Genomic DNA, 19,584 nt, shown 5'->3' on the forward strand with positions numbered 1-19,584 from the left:
GCCAGGCTACGCGTCTGCGACTCTACGCTACACGTCCAGAAGTCTACGCTGTGCGTCCACGAGTCTGCGATTTGCCTCGGCCGAGTTAAGCTCTGGCTTGGCCCGTCACTGGTCCGCCTAGGACAGGCCGCGCCACGCGTCGGCCTGACGGGCCCTGTATCCTGCTGAGGCCTGCCGACCTTTTAAGGTTTTGTTGCCGGCCTTTTCAGGCTGTGCGCAGGTCATGTTGCAGGTTCAGAGCTTCGGGAAGTCGAGGCCGCAGACGAGTGGGCGTACGGCGTCGACGAGTGTGGGCGCAAGAGGCCTGCGAGCGGACGTTCAGCGTCGAGTGTACGTACGGCGTGGAGGAGTGGCTGCCACGCATCTGCGACTCTACGCATCCGCGACTCTTGCTTCGAATCGGCGCCTCTTCGCTACACGTCGGCCACACTACGCAGGAGCGACTCTACCCACTACACCCACTACTCGTCTGCCACGCACCGCTGACCTTGAGGACGACGCCTCTGCATGACAGTTTAGCGTGGTCCCTCAGTTCCGACCAGGGTTTTCGGGAGGTTTCCCTTGGTTGTAAGGCGAATGCCGGAACTGCTTACCCCCTCCCATTGACATAGAGATAATTCATGTAAAGATGAAATTGAGAAATAAAAACTCTGTAAGCTTATTCTGCCTTGTCTTTAATGTATTTTGACATATTAGCCACCCACAGTGCCTGTAATTATGTTGTACAGACTACTACATTGCTGAGATTCAGAAAGCTACAGCTCATCGCCACAGTATGCGAAGAGAGATGGTGGACGTATCACAGATAAGAGTCAAGAGGGAGAGTGCTAGAAAACATTAGTGACTGAAATAAATATAGCAGAAATACAAAGCTTGAGAAAAAAAGCAATACTCATTTATGGTCTTTAGAAAACAGTTTGAGAGAAAAAGCAAAACTCATTTACGTTCTATAGATTCGTGATTGAAATAAACGTAGCTTCTGAAATAAAGGTAGCAGAAGCACAAAGTCTGAGAAAAAGCAAAACTCCTTTATGGTCTTTTCGTATGTCCTGGGTACACACGCAAGTCTGCTCCTCTGAAGCACAGTTTAAGAAAAAGCAAAACTTCTTTATGGTCTTTTCGTATGTCCTGGTACACACACGTCTGCTCCGCTGATTTCCGCCTAATATTTTACTTGCGAACAGTGTACTACTGAGAGAGTTACAAAGCAACATGACACCACCTCGCTTCTGTACGACTGGTTCTCCGAACACTTTTCCTTGCTATTCATCGGTTCAGAGTTCATCTAAATTCGTATGTTACCTCTGGACTAAGCAGTCTCCGGCAGCCTGGACGTTTCTGGTGACGAGGTACTGCATCTACAAAGAGTTTGCTTATCTTCAGCTTCGCCGCGCGGGATTAGCATAGCGCTCTAAGGCGCTGCAGTCATGGACTGTGCAGCTGGTCCCGGCGGGGGTGTGTGTGTGTTTGTCCTTAGGATAATTTAGGTTAAGTAGTGGGTAAGCTTAGGGACTGATGACCTTAGCAGTTAACGTCCATAAGATTTCAGAAACATTTGAACATTTTTTTATCTTCAGCTTCCTTTGTGTTTGCTAATGTACAGATTACCCCAAGCACGCTCCTCAATAAAAAAAATACAGCCGACGGTTCGTACAGATTCTTACAGGAACTACACATGCGTATTTCTGTGTTTACTTTGACGTTGTAGTAGTGTATTCGGTAGAATTCTCACACGTTGGTAACACCAGTCAACAACTGTAAGCAAATTACTGGGGGCGCTTCAAAAATTTAGACGCTGACCATTAATACAGATTCTTTTAGCTAATTCACTGCAGCTCACTGTTATTCATTACGTTTGGCCAAAGCATGTTTTACAGTATTCTGTAAATGAACTCTGAGATAATATCTCCTCTTACATTCATTTACGCCGTCGAAAAAGAAGAATACATACTGTGACGTGTTAAACAGATTCTGTGCTCAGTATTGAAAAGTTCCATCTTTTAAGTTATATAATAAATTGCTCCTGTAATGCAGAGCAAAAAATTTGTCATTGTGAGAAGGAAATTATACGATCGCAAATCGAATTTTAAGCGAAGCGTTAACGTCCATTGATCTTGTATTTTAACCAGTCCACGTGTGGGATCTAGGTGTTTCTCACACTAGTTTAGGAGAATATCATGCTGATTTCCGAGTCCTCCGCATATGTCACACGGAAACAAAAATATAAAGAACGAAGTACGAATTTCACTATTCGTAAACAGATGATGTTTGCTGTAATCATTGGTAGGAAGTCAAAGTGACGTTAAGACGTTTTTTGATCGTGAAGATACATACGGCAGTCCAGAGAAATACAAATAGGCTGACTGAGATTCACTTTAAATAGAAAGATCATCCTAAAAAACCTGTACAAGGTTCCATACCAACTTAATTATGTATGTACGCAGTACATCCACCCTAGGGGTTGAGAATATCGATGAAATGAAAATTTTCCTGTTTTTTTTTTTTTTTTTTTTTTTTCTTTACTTGCACTGTGAAACCTCCTTACCTTCTTGCCAAATTTCCGGATTCTAGGTCAACCAAAATATGTACCAAAATATGTGACATATTGATTTCATTGACTTAGAAACTTAACTTTTTTGTATCACCAAGGGACCATAGATCTTAGTAAGTGACATAAATTTCAAATTGATACGTCCACCCGTCGCTGAGAAAAAGGGGTCTTAACAGACGGACGGACAGAGAGTCTGGCAAAATATCACAGCGAAATATTTTTTCCTATTATATAACTAAAAATTAACGATTTTCCTATTTCTTCCATAGTTGTACTGTTAAATATTGCTTCTCGCCAAATTTCATGATTCTAGATCAACGGAAAGTACCCTATAGCTTTTGACGAGCGAGTTTTAGAGCGTCAAAATATCTGGCATAAACGGCAATATCTTCTGATTGACTTTGAAGTTTCGATGTATTACACCGCCAAGGGCCGTAGATACGGGGTCATTCAATAATTAAAAAAAAAAAAAAAAAAAAAAAATTCGTCTGGGCAAAAAACTGTTAGTAGGGAAAGTTTGGTAATTTTATGGCTTTAAGTTGTGGGATGAGCCCTAATCAGCTGATGTATCAACATTGTTTTGTTTACAACCTCATAAATACATTTCAAGATGGCGAGTCAGCTTGAAACGTCCGCATTAGTTGAACAACGTTCTGTTATTCGTTTTTTACTCGCTGAAGGCGAGAAACTAATTATACACTGTAGAATGTCTAAAATTTATGGTGAGGTTGTATGAATCGCGCAAATTTTTACAAGTGGGTAGAGCAGTTCAAAAATGGTCGCGACTCACTGACTGACGAACACCGTTCTGGCCGACCAGTTGGAGTTTCGACTCCCTCACTTAAAAGTGGAATTGATTACTTTATTCATGCCGACCACCGTGTGACTGTTGAAATGATAGTTGATAAGGTTCAAGTTAGTACTGGTACAGTTTACAACATTATCCGTAACAAACTGAAGTACCGCAGAACAGGTGCAACATGGGTCCCAAAGGTGCTGACGCGGTTACACAAGGAAACAAGGTTAAGAGTGTGCACAGAGCCAATCGAACGGTATGAAAGAGAAAGTGAGAACTTCTTCAATAAAATTTTAACTTGTGATGAAACTTGGGTTCACTATTACGAGCGAGAATCAAAAAGACAAAGTATGGAGTGGAAGCACACCAACTCACCTGTCAAGAAAAAATTCAAAATACAAGCATCAGCAGGAAAAGTCATTCTGACGGTGTTATTGGGTGCTGAAGGTCCAGTTTTTTGTGATTATCTCGAAGAGCAGCGTACAATAAACAGCCAATACTATTTGGATTTTCTTTCAAACAAGGTGAAGCCAGCTTTGAGAGAGAGGCGTCGTGGATCTCGGAGGAGAGGTGTGATTCTCCAGCAAGACAACGCACGCCCTCACATTGATCAACTAACCAGCGAACCATCGACAAAATGGGCTGGGAAGTACTGCCTCATCCCCCTAACAGACCTGATTTAGCACCTAATGATTTCCATTTGTTTGCTGCACTGAAGGAGGCATTGCGTAGGAAGAGGTTCCAGGACAACGAGGATGTGAGAAAGTTTGTGGGAAATTGGTCCAAACATCAAGATAAAGAATTCCTTACAGCCAGGATAAAAATCTTGTAGCCAGTTGGAACAAGTGCATAAATGTTCGAGGGGATTATGTTTTGTAAAAATAAACGTTTTTTTTCTCCAGACCAATTTGTCTCTTTCGTTATTGAATGAGTCTCGTATTAGTATTGGACCTAAATTTCAACTTCATACACCTACACGTTCCTTAGTTTAAGAGTACGACATACAGACAGACGGGCAACGAAGTGATCCGATAAAGGTTCCATTTTTACCGAATGAGATACATGGTATGGAAGGGCAACATTAATTTAAACATAACTTGTTAACAAGCAATTCTTGCTCAACCGTTATTAAAAAACATATTTCCCTATCCATTTTATTTTTCTTCTTTGAAGAGGAGCCATTTCAAGGATACTCTTAACTGATAAGAACGAGTATTTACACTGATACGATATCAAGGGTAAAGTACGGGTGATACAGTAGTGTCAAATTTGAGCCCAAAGCAATTATAACATCAGTTAAAAGTTTCAACTCGAGCTTGATAACAATTGTGATTAAACATTTAAAACCACTAATGCTATCTTAATAATCCATGTAGTAACTACTAAACAAATATACACTCCTGGAAATGGAAAAAAGAACACATTGACACTGGTGTGTCAGACCCACCATACTTGCTCCAGACACTGCGAGAGGGCTGTACAAGCAATGATCACACGCACGGCACAGCGGACACACCAGGAACCGCGGTGTTGGCCGTCGAATGGCGCTAGCTGCGCAGCATTTGTGCACCGCCGCCGTCAGTGTCAGCCAGTTTGCCGTGGCATACGGAGCTCCATCGCAGTCTTTAACACTGGTAGCATGCCGCGACAGCGTGGACGTGAACCGTATGTGCAGTTGACGGACTTTGAGCGAGGGCGTATAGTGGGCATGCGGGAGGCCGGGTGGACGTACCGCCGAATTGCTCAACACGTGGGGCGTGAGGTCTCCACAGTACATCGATGTTGTCGCCAGTGGTCGGCGGAAGGTGCACATGCCCGTCGACCTGGGACCGGACCGCAGCGACGCACGGATGCACGCCAAGACCGTAGGATCCTACGCAGTGCCGTAGGGGACCGCACCGCCACTTCCCAGCAAATTAGGGACACTGTTGCTCCTGGGGTATCGGCGAGGACCATTCGCAACCGTCTCCATGAAGCTGGGCTACGGTCCCGCACACCGTTAGGCCGTCTTCCGCTCACGCCCCAACATCGTGCAGCCCGCCTCCAGTGGTGTCGCGACAGGCGTGAATGGAGGGACAAATGGAGACGTGTCGTCTTCAGCGATGAGAGTCGCTTCTGCCTTGGTGCCAATGATAGTCGTATGCGTGTTTGGCGCCGTGCAGGTGAGCGCCACAATCAGGACTGCATACGACCGAGGCACACAGGGCCAACACCCGGCATCATGGTGTGGGGAGCGATCTCCTACACTGGCCGTACACCACTGGTGATCGTCGAGGGGACACTGAATCGTGCACGGTACATCCAAACCGTCATCGAATCCATCGTTCTACCATTCCTAGACCGGCAAGGGAACTTGCTGTTCCAACAGGACAATGCACGTCCGCATGTATCCCCATGCCACCCAACGTGCTCTAGAAGGTGTAAGTCAACTACCCTGGCCAGCAAGATCTCTGGATCTGTCCCCCATTGAGCATGTTTGGGACTGGATGAAGCGTCGTCTCACGCGGTCTGCACGTCCAGCACGAACGCTGGTCCAACTGAGGCGCCAGGTGGAAATGACATGGCAAGCCGTTCCACAGGACTACATCCAGCATCTCTACGATCGTCTCCATGGGAGAATAGCAGCCTGCATTGCTGCGAAAGGTGGATATACACTGTACTAGTGCCGACATTGTGCATGCTCTGTTGCCTGTGTCTATGTGCCTGTGGTTCTGTCAGTGTGATCATGTGATGTATCTGACCCCAGGAATGTGTCAATAAAGTTTCCCCTTCCTGGGACAATGAATTCACGGTGTTCTTATTTCAATTTCCAGGAGTGTATAATAACAATTCAAACTTAGAAAAAATATTCAGATAAATCCAATTTAGCCAAAGCAGTTGAAATACACAACAACAAATTACAGCGGAACCCCATTATAGCAAGTTTGGTACACACCAGTTTCTCGTGCCACAATTTAAAATTTGCTCAGCTACTGCACAGGTGTAGTAAACAGTTACAAAGCATCTTTAGGTGCAGAACTGCTTGAGATGAAAGCCAAATTAAGAGACGAGAACTGTTCAGTTACAAAAGGTAATAACGTAACTCAAGAACAAATCTGAAGCATTAGAATTCATTCGCTGCTACCTCAGTGGGTTCACAGAGTACCTGTCAATACATTACACACATCATTAAACTGGCGTAATAAGACCTGAAACATAAATCAGTTATCACTGCACCCACACATGCGTACAAAACAATGGCTCCCACCAGGGCAAACTCAATGAAAACTAGTCACGAAATAGTGGGACTAATGGTGCCCCACAAGGGCAGACTCAATTACAATTATGCAAGACGAACGACTACAACACAGAGATGGGCAAGTACTCAGCTTCACGTGGAGTTATCCAGTACCCATGTGTAATGCAGCCAGGACACAGCGACATTATAGTGACAGATGTATAGACCTTCAACCATTGCATTAACTGCCAATCTGGTGCGGACAACACCAATACTGTGCAACCAAAGTGTTCTTGGATGCCAAAAGGTAGCTTCTTTCCAAATTACAGCTTTCCAAACAACGTCTCTCAACCACAGCGCGGCTCACACTCGGGCTGCTCCCAGCACAGGGCTTTGCCACACCGCCTCGCGGACCACATTCGCACCACAAGCCTCTCTGGTAAAGAGACTCTACACAACAACGATTCCACCAGACAGGCACAACGTGGAACAATAGCAAAACTTTGCGGAAGGTTTTGACACGTGGCACAATACGGAACCCTAAAAAGAGACATTTTAATGTTACTTCCACAGATTCTAAGAGAAATAGTTCTCACGGATATGGAAGAACCCAAAAAACCCTGAACGTATTTCATTTAAGACGTTACTGCAACCTTGTCACATAACATGTAAATGTATAACACAGTGAAGTGCTTATCATAATTTTCAGATTTTGTAACCATGCACCATCAAACTGAAAATCATTTTACGACACTTATTTACATTGCTCACATTACTATGTTAAAGACGTGAAGAGATTTTATGTAACACTCATGTTATTTACCATTATGATAACATACAGGTCAGTTGACTTCACTAACAAATTCATCAATGTCGTAGAAAGAGCTAGCCTCCAAAATATCCTTCAGGCTTTTCTTGAACTGAAATTTAGTAATGGCTAAACATTTTATGGCTGGCGGCAAGTTACTGAAAACGTGTGTTCCTTAATCTGGAGAAAAAGTCACTTTAAATCTTTATGAAGGCTATTCTAATTTCCAGTACTGATTCCATGAAACGAACTGTTGGCTTGAAAATGATGTACATTATTTATGAGAAATTTCGTTAGGCATTAAAATATGGGAAGCAGTAGTTAGTATCCATAATTCCTTAAACAGGTGTCAGTAGGCTTTCTTGGATCCACACTTCAAATAATTCGTATGCTATACTTTTGGTTTCTGAAAATTTTAGCTTTTCTTAGTGGGTTACCGCCAAAAATGATCCCATATGACATGAAATAAAAGTATCTAACATATGGTAGTATTTTTACTTTATGTCATCTATGTATGACAGCATCCACGCTGAAAATATTTGTCTAGTGCTTGATCAGTTTTGTGATATTCCCTTCCCAACTGAATTTACTACCAAGCTGTAATCACAAGAATTTGACTCTGTCAACGTCTTGTATCTGCTTGGTGTCATATTTTAGACATACACTGGGAGGAAACGTCTTGCAACATCTGAGATGCACAAAATGAATCTTTTGCCAAATTTACTGATGAAAAATTGTCCTACTAAAAGAACGATTCTTCAAGGATACTCGCTGGATTTATTGGAAAGGCTTGGAGGCATAGCACACAATAAATATAATTTTGGCTTGGGAAAGAGGGCCTAAGCCCACTGTTTTTTCACCACGGTTAAATCAATTTGTTGATGTCCACGAAAATTTCTTTAACGAATCTCTCTAAAAGTATATACCTCGTTGGCTATTTATTGCAAACGTTCGTATCATATGCAAACAAAATAAACTTGGCGTCTGTCACAAAAAGAAATAAGGGAATATCCTTTTTTACTTCCAGTCAATGATCACTAACAAACAGTAGTCAGACTGTCGACATCTTCGGATATTTCGGAATGAAAGACATCAAAATAGGTAAATAGGAATAAACCTACGTCAGCATTGGCCACTGATTGTTACTGCAATCTTATGATTTGTTCGTCTGGCTTCTTTTTATTATTTATTTTTTGCATTTTTATTTAACTTTGTTAGTTCCTTTAGCTTGATATATGTACATATTCTTACTCATATTTAAGGTTACCACCATAGTTTTTGGACTTCACATATGTCGACTCCTTCATTTTCTTTTTATCAATCTAAAAACAATTTTTTTTCATTTAACTATTTCGATGTATTTTGGTTTATTACTGTAACAAATCATTTTAGTTCCAGTATAGTTTCTTAACTAATTTTAATTTTTACGTAGTTGTCCAAAATATTTGTCAACTATATGTATAGTAGCGACACCTGATGACTATAATTCATTGTGTGTATGAGTGTATGTGTGTGTGTGTGTGTGTGTGTGTGTGTGTCGCAGCTGTACCCTGTTTGTTACGAAGACGCCGTTAACAACTTTCCCATCACTGTTGTCTTGTTTGCACTGTCTTATTATACCTACTCGACAATGGGAAGCTAACTTTGTATCCGTGTTAAGATGCTCTCGCTTTGGTTTAATCATTTTAGGATAGTACAGGGTTAAAAACTGCGTTATAAAATACTCAGATGTATCATTATTTTTTTTATTGAAGATAATCGACTTCGGTCTAACATCAGACCATCTTCGGATCTCAAAAAGAAGTCAGCTATGAATTCTTGTAGTTGCAGTGTCAACTATAACTTACAGACTATTCAGTTACTATTATTAACTGTCTACGTGTAACCTTTATGTCTAGCAACGTCAGAGATGGTTGTCTACGACCTCATGCAACCATCTCTGACGCTGACTGAACATAAGGATATGTATAGACGGTTAATAACAGTAATGGAACAGTCTGTAATTTACAGCTGGGACTGAAATTGCGAGAATGCCTAGCTGAGTCAGTTTTGATACTCGAAGATGGTGTGATGCAATTTTTTAACATTTCTAAAAACAGTTCAACACCGTCTGCACAAAATAATATAGGGATTTCTCTGTTTTAGTTTGGTATGTTTCATAACATAATTAAGCTCGTGTTTTCTGTGTGTGCGGACTGAACCTCTTTTCATTATTTTATAACTTATTGTTTTCCAAACAGATCTGAAGACGATTACTATGGACCGAAGTCGTTAGTATGACGAGAGTTTGTTTGTGGTCACTAACTGGATTAAAAAAAAATGAATTCCGTACATTCTGGACTACTGTTTCTATTGAAAGAAATCCTGACCAGTTTCTTGTTAAACAATCTCGCTAATTTATGTGAGATGCTACTCCATTACGGCATGACTCTATATTTGTCTGCTTCGTAGGTTACAAAAAGTAGGGGCCTTAAGATGGAACCCTGTGGGACACCACATGTAATTACTTCCCAACTGGATGGTGACTGACTACTACATACAGCTCCATTTCCTATTCACAACCCTTTTGTTTCCGTTCAGAGTGAAACGACCTGAACGATTTGGAGCACTTCTTGTTACACCACAATATTCTATTTTACTTAAAGGGATATTGTCAGTTACGCGGTCGAACACCTTTCACGGATCACAGAATATACTCGTAGCCTGTAATTTGTTGCCTAAAGAATCTTGCATATTCTCGCTGTGTGTCTCAGTAGCTTTCTCAGAATTAGAGCACTTTAAAAATCCAAACCGTGGCAATGAAAACATATTATATGTAGCCAGACGATTAAGAAGACGCTTATATATTATCTTTCCTAAAACTCTGAACAATGGTGGTGAAACTATATGATCATTTAAATAATAATACACTCCAGCAGTTACGTTATTATATACATAGCACGACGCCTTCCCAGAATTTATACTCAGTAGCAAAAGAAAAATGTTTACATAGGAATTGACATGATTTTTCATGTGTATTGGTCGGTCTTTATTGCGCAGTGTGGTAAATGCATATTACAAATATTGTGATTTTTAAATGCCAGTGGACCTATATTTTGTCCTTCAACTTACAGTCAATGTAGTTCCTTTATAAGATAAAATAACAATGTAAATGTTAGGGTTTGATAATCAGAGTGAATTCACCAAACGCGTCGGGCTGTGCATCATAAAACTTAACTGGTACAGTGTACTATGGTTAAAATTACAAATAAAAAAATTGTAGGCTCGCTAATATCATCGATAATGATGACTAACTTAAATGTACATGATCCTGTGGCAGCTGAAAGTGAGGGTTTTGCATCCAGTGTTCCAGTTGAGATAGCGTGGAATTACTTATACACTGCCAGAAACGAAGTGCAACCCCCTCAAGGACTGTATTCAATGGCACCAGGGTATAACACAAACGTGCGTACTGAAGGGATGTAGTATTGGCGATTCACACGTTGCGGGCATCGACGATCACATGGTGTTCAGGAAGCCTGTCTGTGCACCCTCTCTTTTCACTTTTCAGGCAGTAACTGCGCTGAGTTTAGAGGTGAACAGTGTTAGCAACATTCGTTCAAGGGTACAACCATGCTCCACCTACGAGTACGTACTGCTGCTGAACAGCTTCAGCCTTCTGAATTACATAACACTGTGGGCCTGTAGGAAGGCTGCGAAAGGGGACTAGTGCGAGAATTATGGCACAAACAGCTTAACAGCTCATGCATCCAATCTTCTGACAAGAATAATATAGAGAAGAATGGAAAAGAAAACTAAGGATGTGTTAGATGACGATCAGTTTGGCTTTAGCAGAGGTAAAGTCATCAGTGAGGGAATTCTGACGTTGTGGTCGAAAATGGAAGCAAGACTAAAGAAAAAGCAAAACACGTTCATGGAATTTGTAGACCTGGAGAAAGTGTTCGACAATGTAAAATGGTGCAAGATGTTCGAAATTGTGAGGAAAATAGGGGTAAGCTATAGCGAGTACAAGAGCCAAGAGGGACTGATAGGAGTGGAAATCCAAGCACGAAGTGCTTGGATTAAAAAGAGTGTAAGACAGCGATGTAGTCTTTAGCCCTTACTGTTGAATCTATACATCGAAGAAGCAATGATGGAAATAAGAAGTGAAGATAGAATTCAAGATGAAAGGATGTCAATGATGCGATTCGCTGATACCGGCCGGTGTGGCCGTGCGGTTCTAGGCGCTTCAGTCTGGAACCGCGTGACCGCTACGGTCGCAGGTTCGAATCCTGCCTCGGGCATGGATGTGTGTGATGTCCTTAGGTTAGTTAGGTTTAAGTAGTTCTAAGTTCTAGGGGACTGATGACCACAGATGTTAAGTCCCATAGTGCTCAGAGCCATTTGAACCATTTGATTCGCTGATGACATTGCTATCTTCAGGGAAAGTGAAGAAGAATTACGTGATCTGCTCAACGAGATGAACAGTCTAATGAATACGGAATATGGACTGAGAGCAAATCGAAGAAAGACGAAAGTAATGAGAAGTAGTAGAAATGAGAACAGCGAGAGACTGAACATCAGGACTGATGGTCACGAAGCAGATAAAGATAAGGAATTCTGCCACCTAGGCAGCAAAATAACCAATGACGGAAGGAGCAAGGAGAACGTCAAAAGCAGACTAGCATTGGCAAATAGGGCATTCCTGGCCAGGAGATGTTTACTGGCATCAAAGACAGGCCTTAATTTGAGCAAGAAATTTCTGAGGAGGTAGTTTGAAGCACAGCGTTGTACCGTAGTGAAACATGGACTGTGGGAAAACCGGAACAGGGGAGAATCGAAGCATTTGAGATGTGATGCTACAGACGAATATTGGAAATTAGGTGGACTGGTAATGTAAAGAATGAGGAGGTTCTGCGCAGAATCGGTAAGGAAAAGATTATGTGAAAATACTGATAAGAAGAAGGGACTGGATGATAGGGCATCTGTTAAGACATCAGGGAATTTGTTCCAGAGTGCTAGAGGGAGCTGTAAATGGTAAAAACTATACGGAAAGACAGATATTGGATTACGTCCAGCAAATAACTGAGGACGTAGGTTGCAAGTGCTGCTTTGAGATGAAGAGGTTGGCACAGGAAAGGGATTCGTTGCGGGCCGCATCAAACCATTCAGAAGACTGATGACTCGACATCTTGGGCACAGTGTGTCGAAACGCACTCTAAGATCGATACTTTGTGAAAGCAGCTTGAACCAACAGAACATCTCCAGAGACGAAATCCGGGCACATGCTGTGTTTGCTGTGTCATCAGGGACCATTCGGAACTGTTTGCCTGCAGCAGAATTAAGATCGATTGTGCCTCTGGACAGGCTGCCACTGAAACGACGACACCGCCAAGCGTGGCTACTCTTGGTGTCGTGGTAGAGATCACTGGAGAGTAGAACGGTGCCCTTTTGTGTTCAGTGATGAGAGTGGGTTGTGTCTGTATGAGGGTGACGGACGTACGCCTGTAAGGCGCAGATCTGTTGGGGTGCCTATTGATGAGTGCATTCACCCACGACACGCAGGTCCTATCCCAGGTTCCATGCTGTGGGCGCCATCAGATACAACTCGCGATAGCATTTGCTGTTTCTGTAGGTTAAAGCAACTAGTGTCCGTTTTACTGTCATTTCCTCGACAGGAACGTGATGTGCTTTTTCAGCTGGACAATGCACATCCTGATACGGCTGCTACAGTTCACATTTGGTGATTGTCGAATTGCAACAAGAGAAGCAAAATGGTTGGAACAGTCTATCGCAGGCTGCCATTCCACACCTTTATGGTCGTTTGCATGCGATCATTGACGCCTGCTTTGCTGCCAGAGGAGGGTTACACCGTGTACTGATGCGAATTTTTGACATCCCTTACTGTGACGTATGTGTATATGTGTTTCGTTTCGTCTGAATTTGTTATCATATGAGGTGCTGCTATAAAATAACGGGACTGATACCGTCAAAGAGTAAGTACGCATGCGCCAAAGCTGAACGACCAGTAGCTGTGAAGGGCAAAGTCTTCTCGGTAGAATGAGGCATCTCTTGTGTCTGTAGACAAATCAGTGTCGCTGTGGCCTTCTTTTGTGCAAGAGCTGTTATTTTTGCAATATTGAGGATATTCAGCCCAGTCGTTTGATTATTGCCACAACATGTTTCTGGACAACATTATCTCATTTTCAAGTGCTAAAAACTAGGAAACTAGATAGAACAATCCTCCTTATACCTTGAGACGTATAAGGACTACAGACGTCCTGAGTTGTAACCTACCTCAGAAAATGTTTACGCCATTAGGCTTCGATACAACTTAAAAACAAGCTGCACACATGCATTGCCAACTCAAACCACAAATCAGAAAACATCACAAGCCGGTGCAACCATCGTTCCCGATGTGCAATTGCAAACTGAAAGCCCCTGCCACCATCTACCTACGATAATATTTACTTGAAGCATAATGCTTAGCACCAACGATACTAATGTCTGTCATACATTCTTTGAGAAATGCCTGTCCAGCGCATTCGAACTTAAAACTACCTCTATGCTGCATTCTGATAGAAAAACCATGCGTAAATCCTATGTCAATAGGTAAAATATGTTGGTGGCTGCTTCTTAAGGAGGATATCGCTAAAATGTGCCCATAAATGTCCTTTGGACACTCATCTAAAACGCCGACGCACTCCTCTTTCAAGCACAATAAATCTCTACTATCTCGAAATTTGATCGCAATCACCCTTTTTCTCCAATGTGCAACACTCTTATGCTTCCTGTTGTATCGCCCAAAGAATGCTGTTCATTATTGAGATGCTTCGCTACAGCCGATGAGCCGTTCTCTCTATTATTATACTCTTTAAATCTGACTTTAAAATTCCGTCCCGTCTGTTCCACATATTTCGCTTCACACTCTTGACATTTTTTCATACACTCCCCTTCTCCTCATCCAGTTCTCATCTGTATCGATCTTATGCCTCTATCATAATTTGTTGTCCTATTGAAAGCAATCATAACCTGTTCCTTGCTAAACAACCTCGTTAATTTATGTGAGACGCTTCTCCATTACGGCATGACTCTATATTTGTTTGCATTTTTTTCATTTTGCTGGTAACCATGCCTATTATTACATCCAACCAATCTATCAAACTCATGTCAAAAGCATTTTCTACCGCTATTTATCTATAGGGTCTCATTTTCTTAATCTTGTTTTCCCGGCTTAGAGGAATGTAATTAGCCCTGTGCATCGTATTTTTGAATGATGCTAATTTATCTGTATGGGAATGGCATGATGACATCAGTACCGCCCCTGTCAACGTGGGTTTCCTAAGAATGCCTGTCTCGAGCTTGTTACGCTCGAGTCAAGCTTTTAAGGATGGTTATAACTCAGGAGTTCTGTAATCCTTGTATGTCTCTCCGTATAACTAAGATTGTTTTATCTGGTCGAAAATGGGATAATGTTCTCCCGAAGCATGTTGTGGCACTAATCAAACGATTGACAACTGGGCTTAATATTCTCAATATTACTCGAATAACAGTTGTAGGATGGCTTCACATCAGTTACACTGTTATACGGTTTTGCCGGAAAAGACATAAGTGAATAACAGAGCAACGAATTGTCGTGGAAATTCATATGGAACTTGGAGAAACTGCTACTAAAAACCTATCTGTTACTAAAAGAAGTGTATGGCGAAGGCTGCTTAACAGGCACGCTAGTTTCTGAGTGGTTCAAGCATCTCCAAGACAGCCGAGAAGACGTTGAGAATGACTCATTACCGGGACGCCCATCAACATCAAAAAAACGTATGAAAATACCGAAAAGTAAGCAGTATGACGCCATCTGAGAGTCGGTTGAATATTAGATCGATTGCTGAAACTGTAGGAATTGAAAAAGAATGCGTCAGGCAAATTGTATACAACCAATTGAACATAAGAAATGTGTGCGTGAAACTAGTGCCAAATTGTCACGATCGTACAAAAAGAACCTCATGCAAATGTTTGTACTGACACTTTACATACCATTAAAAATGACCATATTTTCTTGGAAAGAGTGATAACCTGTGACGAATCTTGGTTTCTCACTTGTGATCCAGAAACTAAGCGTCAATTCATGCACTGGAACGGCCCGACTCCAAAGAGAGTGAAAAAAGCTCGAATGAGCAAATCTAGTTTCAAAGCGATGGAGACTTTTTTCAATATTCGGGGAATTGTGTATTTTCACTGAGTTTCTGATGGTCAAACTGTTAATCAACACTACTACATTGAGGTTCTCGGTCAACTCGGCGAGCAAATAGGAGAAAAACGGCCGGAATTGTGGGAGAACAAGTCAAAGCATCTAAGTCAAAACTGCAACTCATTGGCTGAAACTGCATTCTCTGTTAAGAGGTTTCTAGCGACGTACAGCAGTCCACTGTTACACCACCCATATTATCTGCATGACCTAGCGTCGAGTGACTTTCAACTATTCCCCAAGATCAAATCTGCATTAAAAGAACAAGACTTCAGTCCGTTGAAGCAGTGAAAGAGAAAGTGGCACACGTAATTAAGGAGCTCACAGAGGAAGAATTCCGGCACTGTTTCCATCAATGGAAAATTCACTTGGAGCGCTGTAAAGTTAACGAAGGGGAGTCCATTGAGGGTGACTTTAACTAAATATGTACACTACTGGCCATTGAAAATGCTGCACGAAGAAGAAATGCAGATGATAAACGCGTATTCATTGGACAAATATACTAGAAATGAAATGTGATTACATTTTCACCCAATTTGGGTGCATAGATCGTGAGAAATCAGTACCCAGAACAACCACCTCTGGCCGTAATAACGGCCTTGATACGCCTGGGCATTTAGTCAAGCAGAGCTTAGATGGCGTGTACAGGTACAGCTGCCCATGCAGCTTCAACACGATACCACAGTTCATCTATAGTAGTGACTGGCGTATTGTGACGAGCCAGTTGCTCGGCCGCCATTCACCAGACGTTTTCAATTGGTGAGTGATCTGGAGAATGTGCTGGCCAGGACAGCAGTCGAACATTTTCTGTATCCAGAAAGGCCCGTACAGGACCTGCAACATGCGGTCGTGCATTATCCTGCTGAAATGTAGGGTTTTCGCAGGGATCGAATGATGGGTAGAGCCACGGGTCGTAACACATCTGAAATGTAACGTCCACTGTTCAAAGTGCGTCAGTGCGAACAAGAGGTGACCATGACGTGTAACCAATGGCACCCCATACCATCACGCCGGGTGATACGCCAGTATGGCGATGACGAATACACGTTTCTAATGTGCGTTCACCGCGATGTCGCCAAACACGGATGCGACCATCATGATGCTGTAAATAGAACCTGGATCCATCCGAAAAGTGACGTTTTGCCATTTGTGCACCCAGGTTTGTTGTTGAGTACACCATCGCAGGCGCTCCTGTCTGTGATGCAGCGTCAAGGGTAACCGTAGCCATGGACTCTGAGCGGATAGTCGATAATGCTGCAAACGTCGCCGAACTCTTCGTGCAGATGGTTGTTGTCTTGCAAACGTCCCTATCTGATGACTCACGGATCGAGACGTGGCTGCACAATACATTACAGTAATGCGGATAAGATGCCTGTCATCTCGACTGCTATAGATACGAGTCCGCTGGGATCCAGCACGGCGTTCCGTATTACCCTCCTGAACCCACAGATTCCATATTCTGCTAACAGTCATTGGATATCGACCAACGCGAGCAGCAGTGTCGCGATACGATAAACCGCAATCGCGATAGGCTGCAATCCGACCTTTATCAAAGTCGGAAATCTTGATGATGGTACGCATTTCTCCTCCTTACACGAGGCATCACAGCAACGTTTCACCAGGCAACGCTGGTCAACTGTTGTTTGTGTATGAGAAATCGGTTGGAAACTTTCCTCATGTCAGCACGTTGTAGGTGTCGCCACCGGCTCCAACCTTGTGTGAATGCTCTGAAAAGCTAATCATTTGCATATCACAGCATCTTCTTCCTGTCGGTTAAATTTCGCGTCTATAGCAGTTCATCTTCGTGGTGTAGCAATTTTAATGGCCAGTAGTGAATGTTTTTGAAATAAAGTGTTTTACAGCAATTGGCCCGTTATTTTACAGCCATACCTCGTACACTCCTACCATGAGGAACTCGTCAAAAGAATGAAATTGTGCTTAAGGGTGTTGCATTTGTGTCGGGCAGTGTATGAGCTGCTGACTGAGCAGGTGGTGTCAGTGGCCGCTCCCCTCCCACCACGTCTCTCCTGCCCACGCTGTGACAGACGGCCTGGAGCAGGTAGAGGCTGGGGCAGCTGTGGGCGCTTCCCACGAACCAGAAGGGAGGACGAGTCTAGCTGGAGCAGCCAGCCTTGTATGGCGGCGGCTCCTGACGTGTTCTGTCTAGTCTAGTCTAGACACCTGCTCTCGCTGGTCAAGCCGAGCTGCTTAGCGAACAAAATGCTGCGAAAGATCATCCACACAAGTCGACAGTTAAAATGTGACTGCCTGGAAAAAACTTATGCCTTATGCACACTCATGTTCACGAAAAGAAAACAGAACAGCTTGAACGATTAGACATAGGTCGTTCATATACACAGGAGACGTACATTATTACACACTACTGGCCATTAAAATTGCTACGCCACGAAGATGACGTGCTACAGACGCGAAATTTAACTGACAACAAGAAGATGCTTTGATACGCAAATGGTTAGCTTTTCAGAGCATTCACACAATGTTGGCGCCGGTGGCGACGCCACAACGTGCTGACATGAGGAAAGTTTCCAACCGATTTCTCATACACAAACAGCAGTTGACCGGCATTGCCTGGTGAAACGTTGTTGTGATGTCTCGTGTACGGAGGAGAAATGCGTACCATCACGTTTCCGACTTTGATAAAGGTCGGGTTGTAGCCTATCGCGATTGCGGTTTATCGTATCCCGACACTGCTGCTCGCGTTGGTCGAGATTCAATGACTGTTAGCAGCATATGGTATCGGTGGGTTCAGGAGGGTAATACGGAACGCCGAGCTGGATCCCAGCGGCTTCGTATCGCTAGCAGTCGAGATGACAGGAATCTTATCCGCGTGGCTGTAACGGATCGTGTAGCCACGTCTCGATCCCTGAGTCAACAGATGGGGACGTTTGCAAGACAACAACCATCTGCACGAACAATTCGACGGCGTTTGCAGCAGCATGGACTATCAGCTCGGAGACCACGAGTGCGGCTACCCTTGACGCTGCATCACAGACAGGAGCGCCTGCGATGGTGTACTCAACGACGAACCTGGGTGCACGAATGGCAAAACGCCATTTTTTCGGATGAATCCAGGTTCTGTTTACAGCATCACGATGGTCGCATCCGTGTTTGGCGACATCGCGGCTAACGCACATTAGAAGCGTGTATTCGTCATCGCCATACTGGCGTATCACCCGGCGTGATGGTATGGGGTGCCATTGGTTTCACGCCACAGTCACCTCTTATTCGCATTGACTGCATTTTGAACAGGTGACGTGGCTCTACCCTTCATTCGATCCCTGCGAAACCCTACATTTCAGCAGGATAATGCACGACCTCATGTTGCAGGTTCTGTATGGGCCTTTCTGGATACAGAAAATGTTCGACTGCTACCTTGGCCAGCACATTCTCCAGATCTTTCACCAATTGAAAACGTCTGGTCAATGGTGGCCGAGCAACTGGCTCGTCACTATACGCCAGTCACTACTCTTGATGAACTGTGGTATCGTGTTGAGGCTGCATGAGCAGCTGTACCTGTACACACCATCCAAGCTCTGTTTGACTAAATGCCCAGGCGTATCAAGGCCGTTATCTCGGCCAGAGGTGGTTGTTCTGGGTACTGATTTCTCACGATCTATGCACCCAAATTGCGTGAAAATGTAATCACATGTCAGTTCTAGTGTAATATATTTGTCCAATGAATACCCGTTCATCAATTGCATTTCTTCTTGGTGTAGCAATTTTAAAGGCCAGTAATGTATTCTGCAGAAATTGTTAGCATTTCAGCCATCTCGGTTCACCAAGTGTCCTGTTGGCTATTAGTCACAGGGTGTGCCATGGGCCTTGACAGCTTGTTCCTTGCGTGATGATATCGACGCATATAAGAAGCGAATGGCATCCTGTGGCACAGCTATCCATGCTGTATTCACTTGTTCCCAAAGTCCATCTGTGGTGGTTGGCACTGAGTCACCCGTCGTTTCACCATATC

Source organism: Schistocerca americana, chromosome 2 (assembly GCF_021461395.2).
Source record: "Schistocerca americana isolate TAMUIC-IGC-003095 chromosome 2, iqSchAmer2.1, whole genome shotgun sequence".
In the NCBI taxonomy this organism is placed as follows: Eukaryota; Metazoa; Arthropoda; class Insecta; order Orthoptera; family Acrididae; genus Schistocerca; species Schistocerca americana.